Source organism: Doryrhamphus excisus, chromosome 6, assembly GCF_030265055.1.
Source record: "Doryrhamphus excisus isolate RoL2022-K1 chromosome 6, RoL_Dexc_1.0, whole genome shotgun sequence".
Classification (NCBI taxonomy): domain Eukaryota; kingdom Metazoa; phylum Chordata; class Actinopteri; order Syngnathiformes; family Syngnathidae; genus Doryrhamphus; species Doryrhamphus excisus.
This window is the reverse complement of record NC_080471.1, coordinates 6,888,507-6,912,291: the sequence shown is the minus strand read 5'-3', so window position 1 is coordinate 6,912,291 and position 23,785 is coordinate 6,888,507. Positions and strand designations below refer to the sequence as shown.

General features: G+C 42.0%; 1 protein-coding gene and 4 non-coding genes across 6 annotated transcripts in view; 3 read left to right on the top strand and 2 right to left on the bottom strand.

The window, feature by feature from the left end:
• Nucleotides 1-9,435: 9,435 nt before the first annotated feature.
• LOC131131749 (U4 spliceosomal RNA) lies at nt 9,436-9,576 on the top strand. Its single transcript, XR_009130253.1, has one exon. It is a non-coding gene; the product is annotated as a U4 spliceosomal RNA (small nuclear RNA).
• Nucleotides 9,577-10,576: 1,000 nt separating this feature from the next.
• LOC131131747 (U4 spliceosomal RNA) lies at nt 10,577-10,717 on the bottom strand. The gene has a single exon (XR_009130251.1). It is a non-coding gene; the product is annotated as a U4 spliceosomal RNA (small nuclear RNA).
• A 656-nt stretch (nt 10,718-11,373) lies between these two features.
• On the top strand, nt 11,374-11,514 carry LOC131131748 (U4 spliceosomal RNA). Its single transcript, XR_009130252.1, has one exon. It is a non-coding gene; the product is annotated as a U4 spliceosomal RNA (small nuclear RNA).
• Nucleotides 11,515-12,243: 729 nt separating this feature from the next.
• On the bottom strand, nt 12,244-12,384 carry LOC131131737 (U4 spliceosomal RNA). Its single transcript, XR_009130241.1, has one exon. It is a non-coding gene; the product is annotated as a U4 spliceosomal RNA (small nuclear RNA).
• A 9,295-nt stretch (nt 12,385-21,679) lies between these two features.
• plxnb2b (plexin b2b) overlaps nt 21,680-23,785 on the top strand; it is a 203,088-nt gene continuing 200,982 nt past the window's right edge. The window contains exon 1 of one of the 2 annotated variants that reach the window (XM_058075677.1): nt 21,680-22,278. The gene's annotated coding sequence lies outside the window, so the exon portion shown is untranslated. The remainder of the gene's footprint in view (nt 22,279-23,785) is intronic. The other variant, XM_058075676.1, reaches the window with a different exon arrangement.

Below are 23,785 nucleotides of genomic sequence, written 5' to 3'. Positions count from 1 at the left end.
AAAACGTAAACACAGAAGCAGAGCTTAGGGGAGGGCAGAGAGCGTATCTGCCCTACAGCGCACGCCCATATTAGGAAGACCGCCTATATGTGACATCACAAGCTTGGTTTCACTTCCAAATACGCAACCCTCATTATCTAAAACTTTGGCATCGTTTAACACAAGAATGCAACATTCTAACTACATTTATAGGTCAGAAAGGTGGAAAAATTATAATAGTTCCACTTTTAGGATTTACAAATTCATCAATAAGTGACTATGATGTTTGTATTCCTTATGCTATGATTTGAAATACTTTGTAAAATGTAACAGACACATTAGGTGAATTTGCACACAGAATCAGATCAGTATTGCCGTTACCGGACTATATTTTTGCCCAGTATCGGCTCGTGCTTTTGCGCATGCGTTACTGCGTTACTTTCCAGAGGCTTTGTGTTCATATTAATATGTGGCATTTATTTCAAGTTCATATATTACGTGCGGAGTTCCCCAGGGGTCAATACTGGGGCCAAAACTGTTCAACTTGTACATCAATGATATCTCCAAAGTAACAAAAGACTTAAAGCTGGTATTATTTGCGGATGATACCACTGCTTTTTGTTCTGGAGGGAGTACAGACGAAATCATTAGAAAGGTCAGAGAAGAAATGGTCACACTAAAAAGATGGTTTGATGATAATAGATTGTCCTTGAACCTAAGTAAAACTAAAATCATGCTGTTTGGTAACAGCAGAAAGGACACGCACCAGCAAATACAAATAGACGGTGTGGACATTGAAAGGGTGAACGAAAATACATTTCTGGGGATCACAATAGATGAAAATATGAGCTGGAAACCTCATATTACAAATATACAACATAAGATGGCCAGAAATATTTCAGTATTGAACAAAGCAAAATTTGTTCTCAATCAGAAATCACTCCACACTCTTTATTGCTCTCTGGTTCTACCATATCTTACTTATTGTGTGGAAATATGGGCTAATAACTATAAAAGCAATCTTCACTGGCTAAATGTACTGCAAAAAAGGTCAGTAAGGATAATTCATAATGCCGCCTACAGAGAACATACTAACTCCTTATTTGTAAAATCACAAATACTTCAACTTGCTGATATAGTTCATCTTCAAACAGCTAAAATAATGCATAAGGCTAAAAATAAGCAATTAGCTAAAAATGTCATCCAATATTCTCTACAAGAGAGGAGAAATATGATCTCAGGGAAGAAGTACATTTGAAACACTTCTATGCTAGGACTACGTTATGCTAGCCATAGCATTTCAGTATGTGGAATCAAACTATGGAATGGATTGAGTAAGGAAATCAAACAATGCACAACGATGAGCCAATTCAAGAAACAATACAAGCAGTTGATGTTTGCTAAATACAAGGATGAAGAGTCTTGAACCAGTCATGATGTGCTATATATATCACTATATTGACACTTACTATGGTACCCATTATGGCATTGGATGCTCATATCACCGAGTACTTCGGTACCAGGTACATTATTTAAAAAAAAACAAAAAACCCTAAACTGTATTATGGAAAGCAGGAAGTGAACAAATGTAACAGTTAGTGATTGTAAAAGTACCAGATGGAGGGGTAGGATTTAATAAGCTTTGCTCCTTCCTACTCCTTTTGGACATGTGGAACTGGGAACTGATTATGGGATGCACTCAATTGGAATCTGATGCATGGTCAAATGAAATAAAACCATTACCATTACCATTTGGTCATCTGGACAATCGCATAAAAAAGACCCTGCTGTGTGACCATAGCCTTTATCTCTGTGGGCGGAGCCTCGTCTTGTGAACCGAGTGTCCCGTGTCATAGAGTGTCCTCCATATGAAGATATATCCAAGTGTTGAAAATATCTGTTCAATCTGCGACCTAATGTTGGCTTTGAGTTTAGGCCCCCTAATATTTTGTCAGCACTATCTTTTAAAAGGTACCAGTTGAATATCAGGAAACATTTTCAAATCACAGTCACAGAACACTTTGACTTTGAGACGGGCGACCACTGCACCGTCATCAGACAATTAAACGACCACAAACCTATCAGCCTGCCATAAACATTGAACATTGCAGGCTCCTCCAATTCCGAGCTGGCATTTGTCAAGATGAATGGCGTCCAATAACCAGGCACCAGGCGACCTTCAAAGGCGGACTGACAAACCCACAGAGACGGTGTCTGATATACAGTAAGTGAGCTGGCGTTCTTTGACTGTGCTTCCTTTGACACGAGGAATAAGATTAACATTCAAACGGCCTACTGAAGCACACGCCTCTTGACTTTGTTTACTTTGGTTGTCTGGCACGGTTACATTCTCAGGGATCTTGTCTCCACATCTCAAACTGGATGAATTCTTCACACATAATCACATTCTTGTAGTATCATTATCACTGTCCAACACCAACACCTCAGTAGTTTCTTAGCAACTGCAATCTGCACATTTTCTGCTGTCGCAACTTGCTTATGAGGTCTATGAAACCCCGACACGGGCACCTTTTTATGCTGCCGCTGGTAACTTCAGGTAACAAATGCGCTCACTGGCAATGAAGAGATGAGACAAGCCTCGCTGTGCACTCGTTTGGCAGATGAATAAACCTCAGTGCCAAGCCACTCCATTATTCATCCAGCCTTTCGAGCCGTGCACTACAGCATGAAGAGCAGACGAGCGCCCCAGGCAACAGACTATGAGAGTCCGGTCATGGTCATCTCAGTCAATGAGGCTGTGGCTCAGATGGCTTTGTGGATGACCGCCAAGACTAACAGGAGGGAGGTTGAGAATGTAGAAGGCAAACTGTTGAGCTTTGAAGCTATTTCCATGACCAAAGAGATGAAGACAGAAACCAAACCACTTCTCAATAACTGGAACTACACCCAGCAAGAGCAACTTGGAATATTTTGGGGCGAAACATGTACCATTCCCACGATCATTCTTTAAATGGGGAGTTACATCACTACAGAAAATGGGAAAAATAGCAAGAGACACGCAAATGGCCTGCATGGATTTTCGGACCCCCAGGACGCCCGTACGCCCATCATGCAAGTGGGCTGCAGGAGCCTCGTACAATCCCCACATATGTATACACTCGGTGAGTTAAACATACAACAGTCTTACATGAAGCGCACCTAACACGCACGAGTTGCACGCCGCACTCACGATCTACACACGACCGATTTTCGACATAGCATGGTGAGTGGCAAGCATCTGAGTGTCACGAATCATTCAAACCCAGGACACACTTCCTCTGATTACCTTACTTCCTCTACATGCTGGCCACGGACTGTTGTCCCAAAAATTGTGGCGCCCGTGAGGTAATAGGTGGAGATTCTCAAAGACTTAGAAAGCTTTCTGTGCGGGTTATTGTGTGTAGCTGCTCTACAGGAGTCACTTGATATATTCATGGCCGTCTGATATGCATCTACCACACACAAACATACTACACGCTCACAGTACTGCTAGCTTTGTTTAGACCACATTGGGCACATGTTGTACACAAACTACACAGGAGACGAACCGCTCTTTAACCCTTAGATGCATAAGTGGGTCAAAAATGACCCGGTCAGGTTGTTTTCTTGAAATATCTTCATAATGAAACATTTTTATTATTTCATATTCCAGGTATTCCTCAAAAAACATGTTTTTGATATCATGCCGTTCACATTTTAACTTATCTTTTATACATTTGAAGAAATTTTTGTTTTTGTGTTACTACCCCAACCTTCCATAAGTGGGTCAAAAATGACCCGGTCAGGTTGTTTCCTTGAAATATCTTCATAATGAAAATTTTTTATCATTTCATATTCCAGGTATTCCTCAAAAAACATGTTTTTGATATCATACCATTCACATTTTTAACTTACCCTTTATACATTTGAAGAAATTTTTGTTTTTGTGTTACTACCCCAACCTTCCATAAGTGGGTCAAAAATGACCCGGTCAGGTTGTTTTCTTGAAATATCTTTGTAATGAAACATTGTTATCATTTCATATTCCAGGTATTGCTCAATTGATATCATGCCATTCCCATTTTTAACTTACCTTTATGCAACACACAATGGATCCTCACATTTTCTATTGTTGTATGGGGTCATTTTCTTTTTCAAAGATGTTCAAAAGTGAAAAATGAAGATGTTTCTAACATGAAATCATTCTTGTGTGGTCCTAAATATAATACTAAATATCATACAAGTGATTATTCCTAACCAAAATGGCAAAATTGGCACAAAAACGCATTGATTCTAATATGGGTGATTTTTGACTCACTTATGGAAGAGTGTAGGGTCCAGTCACTCGTGCATCTAAGGGTTAACAACAGCACTTTACCAAGCTAACTAGTTAGCCTCCACTGTAGTTTCAAATGTAGGTTCAAAATGATTTGGGAAGAAGGACAAAAAGAAGCTAAAAACGTACCACTGCCACACGGAATGTGAGGAGAACTTTTTTTCCACTATGTCATGTCGGGCTCTTCATCCATGGCTGTCTCATCAATGTAACATTACTGATGCCTACGAGTGCCCAGAACACTACATATGATAATATTAGGCCATATAATAATAGGCCATAGTCAACTATGAAACTGCCATCATTTATTAATTAAATCCGTTTTGAAAAAAACAAAGACAGCTGGGATAGGCTCCATCATACCCAAGACCCTAGTGATGACACGTGGTGTAGAAAACTGGTGTATGGACTCACTTTTTAAATTAAAGATGAGAAGAAATGTTGCAATGCCTTTCCCTCAAAGAACATAAAAGACTGTGACTACACCGGTTTCCATGGCAATCACCTGCATCGTCACATGGTTACCTAGGAACTAATCCCGGGACCCCATGCTTTGTGTTTATGTTTGTCTGAGATCAGGTTTATTTCTGAGAGTTTAAGCGTGACTGGTGTATATCCATGCTAGGATGCAATAATTGCATAATAATAATCTTCCGTATATTGAAAACAAATTCAATGAATTCAATGAAGAGCAATGGCTTCAGTATTGTATTGTGTGTATTCACATCATAAAAATAAAACATCAAAACATAGAAGATATTTCTCATACAAACTGTTCAAGCCATACATGTAGTTTAGTTTGAAACGTTTGTAGTTGAACTTTAGCTGAGTCGCATCTTATGGACAATTTGAAGAAGCCTGCCCTCTAGTGTCCTATAAGAAAAAATACATACCGTTGGACTGTTGGACCCCCAAACTGTTGCCCTCTCTATGACAAAATGATTGACGTATATCTACATTTACAATGTAGAAGTAAATCCTTGGAGCATGGAGACTGGCAGAAACTGGCACAGTCCTCAAATGTATTAAAACCAAACTGAGACTTTATCAGGTCATTGGTAAACTTTATGGCATCTTTATATTCTGTAATGTACCCAAACATTAACTACACAAAAGTCCATTGAGACATCAAAAGTTGCTGTAGTGAGGGGTTTAACTGGGCGTAATACTGGTCGGTTTTGTGACTCCACTATAGTGACTCCAGGGTGTCGGGTCAGGGCATCACTTCAGTGAGTTCAGTCCTCGGGAGGGAATGTCCACATCTAGATTGGTGTCTTCTTATATTTAGGGTAGGTGGGTGGTCCAGAACAGGTACCATCAAACAGTCTTTTGGACAGCCGCCCCCAAATTTGACCATTAGGTGTGAAAACTGTCCTGAGGTAAAGGTGGTCGCTTGACGAGACGTCAAGGTTTTTCACTTGAATTACGGCTGTCCTCACTTGGCTGTCTCCTCCAGGAATAACAGTCTTCACCGTCCCTACTTGCCAGAGGGCTCTTGTTGATCCACGATAAGGACGACTGTGCCTGCAGTGATGTCATCACTTTCCGTCTTCCACTTCTGCCGGGCTTGCAAGTTGAGAAGGAAGTGCTGGATATAATGTTTCCTAGAACCCGGGAAACACGCCATCTTTTCCGATTCAGCAGTTCTGTTGCAAGGTAGACCACTTGAGGGAGCGACGAGTCCGGCTGCCCCATCAACAGGCAGTTGGGCGTGATTGGATCAGGGTCAGCAAGGTCAGAGGATATATAACCCAAATGCCTTGAATTGAGGATGCCTACTATTTCAATTAGGACAGTCATTAACACTTTTACAATCATCGGTCCGAAACAGTCAGCAACAGTGGAGTAGAAAACGGGTTGACAGAGCCTCAAACTGGAGGGCGGTATATCTGCCATTCTTGGTACCTGTGGACAGCTTCTCCACTTCCTACAGTCCACGCAGTAATGCTGGTGCTTCTTGACTGCTTCTCTGCTTCTCAGTATGCAGTATTTCCTGCAAAACTCGGCAAAAACATGCTCTAATCTGGGGTGCTGCAGGTGGTTGTCATAATGCTGAGTTAGAACTTCCTCCATACAACGAAGAAGACAAGCACTGATGGATGTCAGATGTTATATTTCTGCAACTCTGGTGCCTACAAATACGTTATATCTGCAGGAGTGTGACTGTAGCTAGTACCTGTGGTAGACTGTGGTGGAATCGGTCCAGTATACTACTATGTGGATATTGATTGTGAGCTTTTTGATCAGCACAGAAGCCAACTTGTGCCAATTGAGGAGGTTAATCTTCCCAAGCCCTCCAAGCCTGCAGCAGATCTTCAGGGAGATTGGGATTGTCCGATCCCAGAGGATCATATTGTTTTTGTGTTACTACAAGAAGACGATAAATGATGCACAGGTCAGTTCAGGACAACTCTGGTGTTTCTGGTAGAGAAGTGTGTCTGCTTTAGACTGCCACAAGGTTCTAAGTGTACGCTCTTGAGGGTCAGCTGTTGCATGACCCAGAGTGTGGTACTTTCCGACTGGGATTCTTTGGGCAGGTGTCTGATAACAGTAGCTACGTTGCTAGCTCATTCTCCGAGTTCAAATCCACCGTCCGTCACCAATGTGTGTAGTCGGCTTACCAGCTGCTTGGCTTGATCTTCTGATTGAACGCTCTGCAGGCAGTGTGCCTGTGAACAGGCGAAGGGCGAAGGTGGCATGGACAACACGTTGTCTCGAACAGGAGTACTTGCCATTCATGGATGGTAGGTTCTTGATCATCCCGCCGCAGGAAGCCAAGTAATGGTTTGTCCTTTTCAAGCAGGCGGACTTGGTGAAACGTTCCCTTGACATCACTGCTGATGACCTCTGGTTGTTCCCAGAACTCCCAGAAGGCTAGATCCGAGTGTGGGTCTAGGAAGGAAGGTCTGCAGGAGTGTGACTGGAAGTAGTTGCAGTTGTCGTTTAGGCTCTGTCCATTGATCATGAAGGAGCAGATAAAGACTATTGGGTATTACCCGTTGTGTGTCACCATGTGCTGGGGGATGAACCATGAATAGTTGCTCTCTTTGGTCTTAGATGGCGAGATGGCGTTGACATCAATGAACTTCTGGGGTTTAATTGGGCGTGATACTGGTCAGCAATCACTCCAGGGTGTCGGGTCAGGACAGCAATTCTGTACAGATATGAGTTTATGGTCGTCTCTTACACTAATTCATTACTCACAATGTAATATCCTCTCAATGGTGTCATGCTGATATTGTCACATCAAATATCAGATCCAGAAACGCAGATGAACCTCATCCTCAGAAAGTAACTATCCCTCACATCCTGAGGTTGAGGTTTTTGACAGATATCCGATACATAGCCCCAGCTTGGAGTTTCCTACTGAGTCTTGCATTGATGTTCTGAAGTGTCAATAGATTTTTGACTTTATGTGCCGAGCTGAGCAAGAGGAGTGCTCTGACACTGGAGTGCTTTGTGTTGCGTTTGAACAGAAAATGGTATTGACTTACTTTTAGCCTCACAAATCAGGTTACTAGCAGAAATTTTGCAGGCGATTGTTGATGCAAACTGCATTGAACTCCTCAGACAAAAGCAGTTGGGATAATTGCACCATGACCTTTCAAACCACAAAGGCCTAATTTGTTTACCACAATGCAGGAGGGAGCGTAGGGAAATGGATAAAGTGCTTCACTGATAGGGCTTAATTTCGGCCATCCTTCCCCACCACCAGCATGAATATGAGACGGGAAACTACAGAAAAGGAACACCACACTTCCACTTGATAACAGGTGGCAAAAACAGATAGGCTGCCGGGTCATGACAGCGTCAAGACATTAAAAAAATACCTCCTGACATTGTACCCTCAAAAATGTTGACAACATGTTCATTGTTAGAATTGCACAGCTGAGCCCTGAGAGAAGCAGTCGGTAGTCTCATTTCATACCTGACAGCAAACCTGACAAGACTGGAATGTTCTGCCTTTCCGCTGTTTTTAAATGAGTGGACTTTCTATCACACAACACAAAACGGAGCACAATGAATTTACTGTAGGTGGACTCCAATTAAGCTGTAGAAAGATCTCAAGGATGATCCGTGGAAAAAAGATGCACCAGAGCTCAATTTTGAGCTTCATGGCAAAGGCTGTGAATACTTACGTATGTAAATGTGATTTCTTAGTTTTCTATTTTTAATAAATTCAAAAAAAGTCAAAAAAAAAACTTTTTCACATTGTCATAATGGAGTATTTTGTGTAGAATTTTGAGGTAAGAGATTAAATTAATACAATTTGGAATGAGGCTGTAACATGACAAAATGTGGAAAAAGTGAAGCGCTGTGAATACTTTCCGGATGCACTGTATATATATATATATATATATATATATGATTAATATTATATATATTTATATATATTAAATTAAATATGTATTAATATTTATTTTATTTAATTAAATCTCTCTCTCTCTCTATATATATATATATATATATATTAAATTAAATATATATTAATATTTATTTAACGTAATTAAATATCTCTCTCTCTCTCTCTCTCTCTCTCTCTCTCTCTCTCTCTATATATATATAGCAACTTCTCATCAATTCATATTCAAACTTTGCTGTGGTTTCACACGGGAATACAACATTCTTACTACATTTATAGGTCAGAAAAGTGGAAAAAGCATAATAGGTTCCCTGTAATGATAATCATGTCCCACTTCCTGTTTACGCCACGCCCATTTTAAAATCGTACCCACGTCCGGTTTATGCCCTGCCCATTCTGAGTAGGTATAATTTAGATGAGTGAACAGATTCAGATATCGGAGTACTCCCTCATGCCGAGTTAGCCCTGCTGTTACCGACACTGCTAGCAAAGTTTACAAGTTTTCGCAATGTTACAAACTCTGTATTTTAGCAATGTTTTAGCAACCTTGGAAAATGTGCAACTTTTACATGTTTATAAGTAGTGGATGACGAGGCAAATGGTAAAGGTTGAAATATACCAACTAGGTTAGCCTTTCTAGAACAAAATGTATTGTGTATATCTACATTGAACCATAGAGTAGGTTCCCATTGGGTCTGGCATACGTTTCAAATCAAGGGACCGTAACTGTAAAACGTAGGCTGGTAAATGAGTCGACCACCTTCTCCATCATACCGGTAGCTTTGCGCAGTGGCAGTATCATAGCCTATGAGGTTTATCCGAGGCGTGATTATTGCTAGTTGAAAACTTTACCCAATACCCCGCCTTGACGACTTGAAATATAGTCGGCTATGGCAATTTTTGACGGTCTCTACGGAGACTATGATTCGTGTTATAACAAGCTATAATGCAGTACAAGCCTGACTACACTCACAGCGTCAATTTGCTGTCTCAGTTGCACAAACATAACTAAAAACTTCCATCTCTTATAATTAAAAAAGTAAGGCAGCACAAATGGGCCAACTTTTGTATTAACTTGTCGCAAATGGGGGTGGACGAAATCCAGTTAACATACATGGCAATCTAAAAAAGCAAGTGATGTTACGGTCTGTGTCGAGGCTTTGGAGATTGTGTGGCGTAATCAGATCCAGGCGAAATATGATCGCGGTAAGGATTGTAGAGTTATATATCTATATATCTTTATATATGGCATATATATATATATGTGTGTGTGTGTGTTCCTTCTGGAATCTGCTCCCTATAATCTGAGCCAAGGCAAGGCAATAATAAGTGAGTTGATGCGAGTCGCTGCCTTAGAGTCGTGGTTTGATGACGTAGATGATGACGTTTGACCCACCTTGCCATGTGACTGATTCAGGAAGTGGTTTGCTAGTTTGGCGTGTGAACCGCGTGCCATTTGAAAATATATGGGACATCCATCCATCCATTTGCGAAACGCAATGGAGTCGACTCGCACATGTTGAATTTGATTGGTTTGATTGATTGGTCTTTAGTTAGTTATCATTTTAAAAGATGGAACCAGCGCCAAAAATATAGGGGTTTTAATGCGTTATTTCGTTAAAAGTAACAAATGTGCATCTCTATTTTGAATAATGTTTCACTATGACGTTATCACTTATTTTGTAGGTAGAAACCAGAGTGTAGTACATATCATTGACCTCTTGATGGGGCCAAAAGGTAAATGATTCCTAATGAGATGTCTGTACATACGCCGGTACAATTGTCTGAAATTATCGATGCTCTGAAGAGGTTTGTCACATTCTCATCCTTCATATTTGCTTGATCGATTTAGGGATCAGCTTTGGAAACCGAGTCATCTGTAATAAGCTTGAAATTGCATTGCTTTTACATTATTGTAGTCTCCGCAGAGACCGTCAAAAATTGCCATAGCCGACTATATTTCAAGTCGTCAAGGCGGGGTATTGGGTAAAGTTTTCAACTAGCAATAATCACGCCTCGGATAATCCTCATGGGCTATGATACTGCCACTGCGCAAAGCTGACTAGTAGTTGTCGAAAGTGACTGAATCCTTACTCTGGCTACATGTTACTGTTACGGTCTCTTTTTTGACACAAATGATTAATGTGTGCTAGCATTCATTCATCTTTTAGTCCAACCCTAACCTTATTTTCTCCACATCAATTAATTATTATGGAGCTATACAATGAGTTCCCACAAAAGTTAATAACTGCTAAAAGCAGCCAACAGAGCACATAATGAGCGCTGGAATATCAGCCTGCCGTGAGCACTTGACCCTACTAGTCTTATCATCAAACGACATATTTACACGCATAAATGTATAAGTAAATACATTAGCGCAACAACGTTCCTACATCATGTTATGGTTTTATGGTTGATTTTTTTATTACTGAATCCCATTGTGACCACTAGATGGCAGTGTTTCAAGTGTGATGCTTTGTGGCGAATTGTATTTTTTCCCTATCACAATAAAATACATAATGGAGTTGATTGATGTCTCAGAGTGTTTATTCATACAGCAAATATTGTAATATAAGAGGAGTAACGGATATTTACATCTGTCCATCTGTCCGTGTACTTCGTGTAGATGTGAAGTACATGGGCGTGTCAAAGTAGAGACCGTAACTGTAAAACGTAGACTGGTAAATGGGTCGACCACCTTGATCGTTTCACCGTCAGCTTTGCGCAGTGGCAGTATCATAGCCTATGAGGTTTATCCGAGGCGTGATTATTGCTAGTTGAAAACTTTACCCAATACCCCGCCTTGACGACTTGAAATATAGTCGGCTATGGCAATTTTTGACGGTCTCTACGGAGACTAATTTACATGTTGTAACAAGCTATAATGCAGTACAAGTTGTGCGTTCATACTCAATTCTTGACTAAAAACTTAAAGTTCCGATAGTACAAAAATAAGGCTGCACAATTTTTTTCTGAAATCTGCACTCTATTATGGTGGCCTCACCAACGCAGGGCAATAATGTGGGAGAAGATGCCGAGTCGCTTCCTTGTAGTCGTGTTTTGATGACGTAGGTGATGACGCTTGAACCACCGTGCCACGTGACTGATTCAGGAAGTGGGTTGCTGGTTTGGCTTGTGAACCGCGTGGCATTTGAAATATAAGGCACATCCATCCATTCGCGGAACGCAATGGAGTCGACCCGCTAATCTTGAATTTGGTTTGGTTGGTCTTTGGTTAGTTATCAGCGAGTGTTTAAAAGATGGAACCAGCGCCAAAAAATATAGGGGTTTTAATTATTTTTTTCATTAAATGTAACAAATGTGCATTCCTATTTCGAATAATGTGTTCTATTGTGGCGCTATCACTTATTTTGTAGGTAGAAACAAGAATGTAGTATGTCACTGATTTCTTGACGGGGCCAAAAGGTAAATGAATCCTAATGAGATGTCTGTACATACGCCGGTAGAATTGTCTGATATTATGATTTTATGGGGTTCACCGCATTATCATCTTCTCTTATAATTTCATTGCCCTTTTTTGGCAATGTCGTTTTTGAATCGGATATTTATCTTGACAGAATATTAGTCTCCGTAGAGACCGTCAAAAATTGCCATAGCCGACTATATTTCAAGTCGTCAAGGCGGGGTATTGGGTAAAGTTTTCAACTAGCAATAATCGCGCCTCGGATAAACCTCATAGGCTACGATACTGCCACTGCGCAAAGCTACCGACGTAATGTCACGGACAGGCAAGTCACTACTCACCATACCGTCCACTGTTATGGTCGGCTTTAATGGTGCTTTACGATTCACAATGTAATGTTCGCTCGACCATGTTCAACTATTCCTGCCATGTGAGAAATGTTTGTTTGCATCCAATTTAGCAAAAAAACAAATGTTTATCGAACGAGCTTCATGTCGCAGTGCATTGTGGGACCCCATTATACAAAAGGCATTCTGTCACCCACTCACAATTGATGTGATGCATGAGTTGATGCGACAATCTGATAGGCACATTGTATTAACTATAAAACGTGAATCGCCATGTTTGTTTTGTACCATTGAAGCCAAAAAGACACAATGCTCCACGTTTGGAAACACAAGTCAACACTGCGCATGCGTGTGGCGGTGAGGCCACTTTGACTTCCGAGGTTTGCAGACGTACAAAATGGTGAACATGACTAACTTGACGGATGTTAAGCATTACTTTTTATATAGCTTTTAATGAAAATAAATGAGCCATCATTCACGACAAAAACAAAAACGAACAATGTAACACATAATTTACCGACGACTTTAATTCAGCTAATTTGATCTTTTTACAAATATATTTTTCTTATCACTCGATATACATGCGTATCAGGATGGTTATCATACCATACAATAACGCATACTGTTTGACTATAGATTCGAACTTCCGCCAATGGACGTGCGTCAGCCTCATCATGTGATCAAAAGGCAATGTATTATGGGTAGCTAAGAAGCGCGAGGCTACAATAACTCTCCACATACAATCGGATGCGCGCTTTCTCTACTGCCACAATCTCATAAAAACCAAAACATGATATGGTGGTTAATCAACAACATCTCACCATCTCTGTATCTAACCATCTACATTCACCGCAACTAGAAGCTTTTCGCCACATATACCCACAATGCTTTGCAACAAAATAGTTTGATGACGTCACATTGGCGGCTTCGACAAATTATGCTAATTTAGCCACACAACACCAGAGGTCGCTGTTGTATCACACACAGATAAACCACATCCTATTTGTGCCATATTTTAAATACTACTTTCTACAATTGAGACTTTAAAATAGAATTTGGTATAATCACTCCGTGTTTAAACTAGTTTGCAATAGTTATTAAAGCGAGCAGTGGTTGATAATAATAGTCATACGATGCAATGGAAGCTGTCCAAACTTCTCCTACCTGCTTTTTGTCGTCCCTTCCTTAAAACGTTTGTGGAAAAATAAACTTTCAACGCTCTTCAAATATTCCACACGACGAATACAACGCCAATATGTAAGTATTCCATCTTTGTTTCGATTTTTTAAAAGGTAAACCGGTTAAATTACCAGTCGAATATTTCGCACATGATGTTCTTCGTTTATACTACTTAACATGTAATACCAAAAACCGGAAACTAAAGTACATCGCATCCAGTACAAATTAATACTATATATGTATGTCAATCCGTAAATATTTAAATATTGATATCATTAATACAGGTAGATACCATGTAATAATATAATATTGTAGCATTATATTGCTGGGAGACCTTCCCGCTTCCCAGCGTGCTTTGCTGGACAGTTTTGTAAATGGCTGCTAAATTACATGTTTAGCATTAACATAGACATTTGTTGTCTACCTGTTGCGTTGCTGTGTGATAGCTTTAGCTTCTGTCTTTTATGACACCGTGAGTCAGAATATTACGTTAAGTGTTAATGACCTGCAATTTCCTTCCGTGAAGTAACACGAAGTATCCGACTATTTCCTTGCATCTTGAACCCACTTTTAGGAGAGGATGTGTTCATTTCGGTGAACCGGATCATTCAGGTCGAGTCAGTAAAAAGATCCGTTCATTTCGGTCAAGTGGTCGTCAGCCGTGTAGAGTCAGTCCGTTCACTCATGTTCACCTTCGTTCCGACTGAACAGCGCAACAACACGTGATGACTAGGGGTGTGTCGGTCATGAACGAACGGGTCAAAATAACTACTTCATTTTTGTGAACCGAATGAAAGCGGTCACCGACAGTGTCGGTCAATCTCTCGGTCTCGGTCTCCATCTTTCAGTCAGCTAACCCCACCCACCAAGTGAGGCGCGACAATGAGATAAGACAGGCAAGCACGCAGACAGTCCCGCCATGTAAAAGGAAAGGTGAACTGACTCTCCAGCCAATCAAAAAACAAAGCATTTGCAACTGAAAGAACTGAACGGGTATTTTAGGGGCGGTCATTCATTCCCTTCACAAAAACTAGTTCTTTTAACCCGTTTTTTCATGACCGACACACCACTAATGTGTAGTATACTGATGGACCCAATAAAAGTGGTGTTGGTGTCCATGTTTGTTTGTTATTTCTCCCCATTTTTCATCCCTAAGCACTTGGCACACCTTGTATTGGTGTTATAACACAAACTGTAAATGCCAAGGTGTGGATATTGGAGGCCTTTGCACCTGTTGTGACACTTTTGTGGGGATAAAGCAAGGTGCTCACCAGATAAGAATTGGCATGCCAGTCAAAAAGATGCCCGGGCTGTCACATTATAGACGCAAGGATTTGCTCCTGTCAGGAAGGTAAAAATCCCAACGAGGCTCATAGGGGTATGCTTGGATCACTTTCTGGGACAGGTAGTTAGGCAGATAAGGGGATTACACCGAGTAATCTCAAATGAATACTGTCAGAGTCTGTTTCATCCTGGGAAAGACGAGTTTCTGTGTTTTTTTCCCCCCACTGGAGGAGTACATCACATCGACACGATGCTGTTCACAAGACGCTTTTAGCCTCTTGACACCATGCTTCTCAAGCTTGTCTTTGGGGTTTTCTTCAGTGTCTGTCCTATTATGGTTCACAGATCAGTCTAGGGCAGGGGTGCTCATTAAGTCGATCGCGAGCTACCGGTTGATCGCGGAGGTGGTACTGGTCGATCGCTGGTCGATCGCGGCGTGACATTAAAAAAATATCATCCCAGCATCAATGCCGTCACTTGATTGATATACAGGGCAGCCATTCAGATGACAACTGAATGTTGCCCTTCGGGCGACCAATCAAATCAAACAACGTCTCTAAGTGCAGCAGAACTTACGATGTCAGCCTATCATCCATCCCCGTTACTTGATTGACATACAGGACAACCAATCAGATGACAACTGAATTTTGACCTTTAGGTCACCGCTCATGCGTAAACAACGATGCAAAGTGCTAAGCTAGTCGGCGAATTGCGAGATTTTAAAGCCCTCGCTAAAGTTTATGGTCACTAAAATGAGTGAAGGAGCTGGACCAAGTAAAAAGGCAAAAACTGGACCAAGTAAAAAGGCAAAAAACATATCACTTCCATACGGATATGGAATATTATACGGATATTATGATACGGATATTATCCATGACTGATAAACATTTGGAAGTGTGCTTGAGGCTGGCTATCAGCAGCTACTGTCCGGACTATGCATCCCTGGCTGGTTCAATTCAGTGCAAGTCATCAAAGTAAACTCAGGTAATTACAAAAAATGTTAATAGTTAATTATGTGTGTTTTGCAATATTGGCTCATTTGGTTATGTAAGGTACATCAACATACATTGTACGTACAAATAATCCTCAATACATTTGAAAATAAATAGATGTTTTGCATTTTTGTAGTGGGTAGATCATTTTGACTCGGTCATTTTAAAAGTAGCTCGCATGCTGAAAAAGTGTGAGCACCCCTGGTCTAGGGTGTACGATGCCTCTAGCCCAACTGGGATAGGCACCAGCTCAACCATGACCTGTACACAGCCGACTGACCCGCTAGGCAATATAGGCAAAGGTTAAAGGTGCAGTGGCTTCCAAGGCCACCAAAATTGGAGAAAAAAAATCACCTCCATCCATCCATCCATCCATCTTCTGCTTATCCGAGGTCAAATGAAAAACCCAGTTGCCTGACAGAGCTTCTCACGCTAGCATTACAGGAGAGTCCAGTCCAGTGATAACCTATCTAGTCTTTAAGCATTGAATCAATAGCAACTGGATTCTTCAGGTTGTCTTTGAACATGTTTCATCTCACAGGACTCCATCAGTTCAAGCTAAAAGACTAGATAGGAAACTCGGAAAGTAAACGAGCCACCCTATCTCACCTTTAAGCATTGAAGTGATGGCTACTGGACTGTTCAGGTTGTCTTAGAAGGGTTTCATGGGTTCATACTCAAAGACTATCAAGGAGAGGACGAGGCTGTCCTATCTCGTCTTCAAGATTTTTGCCTCTCATCTGAACAGGATTAATCAGTTCATGCTCAAAGATAGGACAGGACAAGAGTCTAGTCTTTAATCATCGACTCAATGGTAACGGGACTGCTCAGGTTGTCTTAGAAGATTTGTGCTTCTCATCTGAGCAGGATTTATCAGTTCATGCTCAAAGACCAGATAGGACAGGACTAGAGCTGTTCTACAGTATCTAGTCTAACAATCCCTGTGGCGATCTTGTGTTCCATTCTTCATTCAGGTTTGAACAGTACCCTGAGTTACTTAAACTCCTCTACTCACCCCCGACCCGGGAATGGCACTTTCCTTTTCCGGGCTAGAACCACGGGCTTGTACTTGGAGGTGCTGATTCCAAAGGTAGCAGAAACGGTAATGCTGAATATAGTTTACTTATAAGTTGTACAAAAGTGGTTATGAAAAGCATATGTTGTCTCTCATCAGTCTAGGGTTAAAAATCAATGCCATCCTCGTATGATGACTTCACCTATTCGCAGTCGATGTGGTGCAGTTCATTTGATTTGTTTTTGTGCCAAACATATATAAGCTTGTTAGCAAAGTCCACACATTGCGTTTGTGACGGGCCTGATCCAATTTGCAGACCTGCACTGCAGGCTTAATCTCAACTGTACAGACCCTGTGGAGGACCAAAAAACCTGATCAGTGTTTTTATAAAAGGAAATGGATGTGGTTTGCACTTAGTGTGATCATACAAGCGAGTCTGTGTGTATGTGTGTGTGTGGGTCTGGGTTACATCACCTGCTAAAGGACATTAGCGAGAGTCTCCCCGACGGAGGCCACCTGGACAATGCAGGACAAGCTGGAGCAGTCGTGATTAGATTGCGTTCTAAAGCCGAGAGAGGGTAACAATGACATTTTTCTTGCCCGGACTGACAGCTCAGCCAGTGCATCAGGGGACATTTGATAAGACCAACAAATATCACCGTGCTCCAAGGTTACATCAGGGTTTTTTTTTTTATATAGGAGAACACGTAGACGGCCCCTATGTGAAGTCAAATGTAGCGTCCTGTTGCACACATGCTTGCAGTCTGTTCTCACCAGCCCACTCCCTGCTGTCACCTCGCTATTCCCAGTTTGTAGTTATTCCCAGCTACCACAAGCCGTGTGTACCCGCTCTGCCAAACACGATATCTCCTTGCCAGCTCAAAGTAGCCGCAAACTAAGACTCGCATACATCTTAGCCAATATAATTAAAGACAAGTTGACAGGCTGAGGCCTACTTAACTAAGACTAGGGAGCACTACTGTGTAGTCTTGGCTTTAAATAACTTTCCTCAGCGGCCCTGCTGAGTTATTCTTCACACCTTCCACTATCTCCCGTCATGACAAGTTTCTGGCTGTCTGCGAGCACCTCCATCTGTCAGCTTCCACATCTTTGGATTGGAAGTATATTGGGCAATCTTCACCCAGAGACAGCAGGAATAACAAGACGGATAGATGATGACGATGTGGTTGAGGGGCACGAGCAAGGAGACCAGCATTTGGACTTGTTTTTCTTCTGCATCATGGGGGAGCTAAAGCCTAGCCCAATCAGTCACAGAGACATTGACACTTGCTGACAGTTTAGAGTATGGAACAATTTTATTGGTAGCTGGAGCCTATCCCAGCAACTGATCACCTAAGAACCAACCAGCCAGCCAAATGCCTGACCGGACAGTGCTGGGATTTTACCCTTCTTTTCTGGAGCTCACTTTGAAATACCCTGTGTACAATCTGAGCTCCATAAATAAAGTTCCCTTGCCCAGGACAGGGCAAGTGCTGACCTATGAAGTCTTCAAGCATTGAATCAATGGCAGCCAGACTGTCCGGGTTCTCTTAGAAGACGTTTTACCTCTCATCCCAAGCAGAATTCATCAGTTCCTGCTCAAAGACTCGATAGGATAGGACAAGAGCTGTCCTGTTTATTATTTAAGCCTTTAAGCATTGAATCCACGGCAACTGTACGATTCAGGGTGTCTTAGAAGACATCCTGCCTCTATTTTGAGCAGGCTTCATCAGTTCACGTTCAAAGATACACAGGACAGCTATTGGATGGGCTCTGGATACTTATTGTATATATGATTTTATTTGGTCAAACCTGTCTTGCTTGTTGATGCTAGGAGAACATGGTAAGATTTTTAATGACTGTTTTGTTGAGTTTGATTGATGTCAGTATTAATAACAAGCTACTGGACAATATCGGCATCCTGACTATGGGTATACCAATATCAAGCATCAATAATTTCAAGTCTTCAAAAAATAATGTGCATATCTTTTGTAAGCATAAAAGAAAATGTAGTCTTCCGTAAACCTAACATGTGCGGTTATAATTTTTTCAGATAATATAATCAGATGTGAGTGAGAATGGTTGTTTGTCGATTGGCTGGCCACCAGTCCAGGGTGTACCCCGCCTCTCGCCCGAAGACAGCTGGGATAGGCTCCAGCACCCCCTTGTGAGTATAAGTGGTAGAAAATGAATGAATTAATGAATTTAATCAGAAGACTGAATCCACAGACAAAACAACACTGCTTGTCAGTGAGCTTCAAAGGTACCATTCAGGATGTTGCCAATAGGGGGCAGTATAATCCCACAGCACCCATGCTGGGGCCTGAACCTTGAGTGCATGTCCACTACATCACAGCAGACTACAGATTTGCTGTGTCATAAATTAGCTGCTGTATTGTGTTGATAGTCGGACATTTCCCCTCAGTGACAAATAGCGTCACGTGATGGGGACGTTGCATTGGGCACAATGGGGAAGTTGCAAGTGGGTGGGCGGGGGGGTTCCGAGCGCACAGATCAATATGTCATCACATTCAAGCTATCTTGTGCTACAACTTCTATTCCACTTCAGGGGGGATTTAGAGAGCTTTCACTTAGCTTAGCGACATCCCCATGGGCTTGTACACGTTCCAAGCGTGAGCAGAACTCATTACTGTTCAGACAAAACAGGTTTGGACACTACAAACCCGAATGGCTTTCCAATGTCTGTTGATCGGGGGGAGTGTTTGGCGTCCGGTGGCGCCTGTCTGCCTGACACTCGCCTGGCTTGGCCTAGATACTCCCGGAGCTCATCAGTCAACATCAGGACCCGTGAAGGCCATCTCCCCATCTCGTGGTGTGAATCTCTGCCAGCTTTGTGCCGGCGTCAGCGCTGGGTCGCCAGTTCCCCCGATCCTTCTGTGCCGCAAATCTCATTTGCATGCCTATAAATCACTCAATGACACTGAGACACGGTGTCAGGACAGGAGCTACACAATTTAGAGTGCCTAATATGATATTGGACTCCAGGTGAAACAGTAAGAGACTCATTTTGGGAAGAAATGTGTTCTGCAAATAGTACTAACTGTCCTTTATATTGTATATAAACAGTTGTGGTTCCAGGATTGACCCCTGAGGTATGCTGCAAACTAACCTCACAAACTAGCTTCACAAATTGCTTTTTACCCGGTTTGACACATGACTAAGTTGAAAATGGTAAAACTAGCAACTAAGCTATAGCATGTCACGTACTGCAATGACAAGGATCCAATTGTTGCCCAAAATGCAACAAAACAGCTTAGAGCAACCCACTGGCACCCAACCCATGGGCGGGGGCAACATTGCCATTGCAGGAGGTCCCTTCAAAGCACATAGTGTATCAGTTTCATGTTTTATCATGTTTCTAAGCGACATATGCATGTGCTTGTCTGTGTTATTGCTCATGGGCACGCTTCGACAACCATGCATTGCAATAACATTGACACAGCCTACATGGGAACTTCAAAATAAGGAAGGTAGAATATGCTAAAGTGTTCTGTGAGATCATGGTGCAGAGTAGCTGAATTTAAGGACCGAACAAAGGGATTAGATAGTATGATAAATCATAATTACAGTGCAAATGTGCAAGTACTGGAAAGATAACAATATTAATTTATGCCATAAGGGCACCGTTTGATTGAGAAAAAGAGTTTTAAATGTCATGCGGTTTAAAAACACCCGTCAGGTGTTTTAATCAGCAAGACAGAAACTTCAAGAATTTAAAATAAATTGTTGGAAGCATTGACTGTTTTGTAGTAAATCCCCCAAAACAGCAGAGTGCTGCTGTCATATAGAATATCTTTGTTGTTGTTTTTGCAGTCAAAGCCCAAAAACTGGAACACAGTCCTATTTGTAGATCTTTGACTCACATGCTTGAAGTAGATCCTTAAAAAGTGCAACGTTCTCTGCCATATAGGGTATGTTTAGCAATTTTGCAGGAGATCCTCAAAAACAGCAGAGCTATGCTGTATTACTTGTACATCTTTAAAGGATTATTTTGGCAGCAGATGCCCAAAATGTGCCTGTTTGTAGAATATCATGTTTTTGCAGTAAATCCTTAAAAACAGAATCTCACTTTTAAGGATCCACTCTGAGTTAAAGATCTTCTCCAGAACAGGAGCACCTTGCTGTTATTAAGAATCTACTACAAAAATGGCAGTGTAAGATCCTCTACACGAGAGGAGTGCTTTGCTGTTTTTTGGAATCTACTTTCTAAAAATCAATACCGGATCACTGTGCTCCTTGAATCTATGTTAAAAATAACAAAAAAAATCTTGTATATGACAGGACGGCTCTGCTGTTTTTAAGCATCTACTGGAAAAATGTGAGGAACAGATCTCCTTAACAGAAATGCTTTGCCGTTTTTAGGAACTTACTGCAAAAAAACTAGGAGTGCTCTTCTGTTTTAAGGACGTAAGTCAAATATCTTTTTTAAACAAAAGTGGGTTGCTGTTTTTTGACATCGACCACAATTACCTTCTACACGACAATATTGCATTGCTGTTTTTGATTTAAGGATCTAATATCTTTGGGATGATTCCAGACAACAGCAAAGCACCTCACACAGCGGATCATTGACTATTTTTGTACAACATTCTTAAAAACAGCAAACCACTCGCATTCTTATGGAGAAGACTCAAGTCTAGTCAATGACCGTGTCGTGTGACAGTGCTGCTCCCTTGTAAAATAATGTAACTTTTTCAGTAATACAGTGCCTATGATTCTTCCCAGGAACCGCCCCCTCCTTAGTCAGGCCTCCTCTCTGGTTGGCTCTTGCGCCGGGGCTGATCACTGCCTTCTTGCCTGCCAGCCGCTCCCACCGCCCGCGGAAAACATTCCAGCGAGTCAACAGACATCCCAACTCAGTCAGTCAGTCGAGTTTGTGTCTCCCTGCTCCACACTTCTCCCCATTCTTCCTCCGTGCAGCAGCAGGACTCACATCGGGAGCTCGCTCCTCTCCGCAGCCGCTCGCGTACCATCGTCAGTCGGCCACTTCGTGCCACACAGACCCCCATCCTCCACCGACACAACCACCTCTTCTTCCGCGTCTCCTTACCCGGATCCCCGCGTGCGATGGCGGGCGAGGCGAGCTCTTGAGCGCGGCTCCCACAGGTGTCGCAGCCCCAGGAAGCACACCTGGTGGAAGTCACCATGGGCGTAGAAGAACATTAAACAAGAAGACGTTGCCATTTGTCGAATACTTTTTCCCCCCTCCCCATCTTTTTTCCTGCTCCTTCCTACCGTGTCGCCTTCCTGGTTGGAGCTAGTTTGCAGAGGAATAGTGCCTTTCTTCAACAAGCACCCTCAGGAGGATGTGAACTTGCTTCTTCTTCGGTTCCTGGACTGTTCCCGTCCCTTCGCAGAGGTGAGTTCGAGAACATTCAAGACGTTTTATTTGCTTGTAGCACTTCAGCATCCATGCCGGACTGTGGTGCTTGATTGTTGCAAGTTTGGATAGCATTAGCATTGTAGCTCAACACACACACACACACACACACACACACACACACACACACACACACACACACACACACACACACACACACACACACACACAATACAGTAATTATTCAATTTCACAAGCATTCCCAAGAGTCATGTGATGTCCATCTACATACATATACACACATGTACAGTACACAATGTTCCACAGATGCAGACACTCACAATATTTTAACAGGTTTTTAATTAAATATGCCAAAAAATCCAATGTACGTCACGATATGATCATATGATGCACTTGTAAGTGCAGCAAGACTCTAGTATCTGCCATTAGCGTTCATTAGGTAGCACTTTTGGAGGTGGTGTATATGCCAGAGGTGCCACATATTGCCTTAGCTTCATAATAATAGGGACAGGTACTTTGTATGCTATAAAACACTTGTACAGCTACTTTTAAAACATGAAAAGGCATGCAGGACTCTCATTCAGGCTACCGTTTGTGTCTTGAGGGCTTTTCACACTGCCTTTTTAAGAAGGTTGACATGTGGATCATTCATTCATGTTCTACTGCTTATCCTCACGAGGGTCGCGGGGGTGCTGGAGGCTATCCCAGCTGTCTTCGGGCGAGAGGCGGGGTACACCCTGGACTGGTGGCCAGCCAATCACAGGGCACATATAGACAAACAACCATTCACACTCACATTCATACCTATGGACAATTTGGAGTGGCCAATTAACCTAGCATGTTTTTGGAATGTGGGAGGAAACCGGAGTACCCGGAGAAAACCCACGCATGCACGGGGAGAACATGCAAACTCCACACAGAGATGCGTGCTAACCACTCAGCCGTCGTGCAGCCATATTGTGTTATATTTTTGGAGGTTTGTTGTCCAAAACCTCTCCCTGACACTTTAAAAGCGCTTTTAGTGAGCCCTACTGTGTGTGGCTCTAAAGCTCATAAGTGTCTGCACTGATCCAGTGTATCGATGCCATATATCACATACAACGACGTAACGTTAACGAGTGGGACAGGAGTAGACAAACATTTGCAGCAATAGCATGGCTGCGTGAGCTAAAGTGCTAACATTACACTCACATTTTAACAGCAACATCATGCTAGGTTTGAAGTCCAAGTGAACTTAGCTGACTGATAGATACTTGTCAGAGCTTGATTTTAAGATGTGCAGCAAAGCCTGGTTGATTTTTTTTCGAATAGAGGGTTGGATATCAGTGTAAGATTATGATGTGGGGGGGGGGGTTGCTACTTTGATGTAGCAACTTTGCATGTTTTCTGTAAGAAAGAGTTATAAAGTGTCAAGGGCACTTCTAAAAGTGTGTCGAGGCATGGTTGTAGCCGTTACATGTGCAAACTTGTACCTTCTCAGCGGAGTGTTTGGACAGGGAAACGAGCCCCCCCGCGCCCCTTCTAC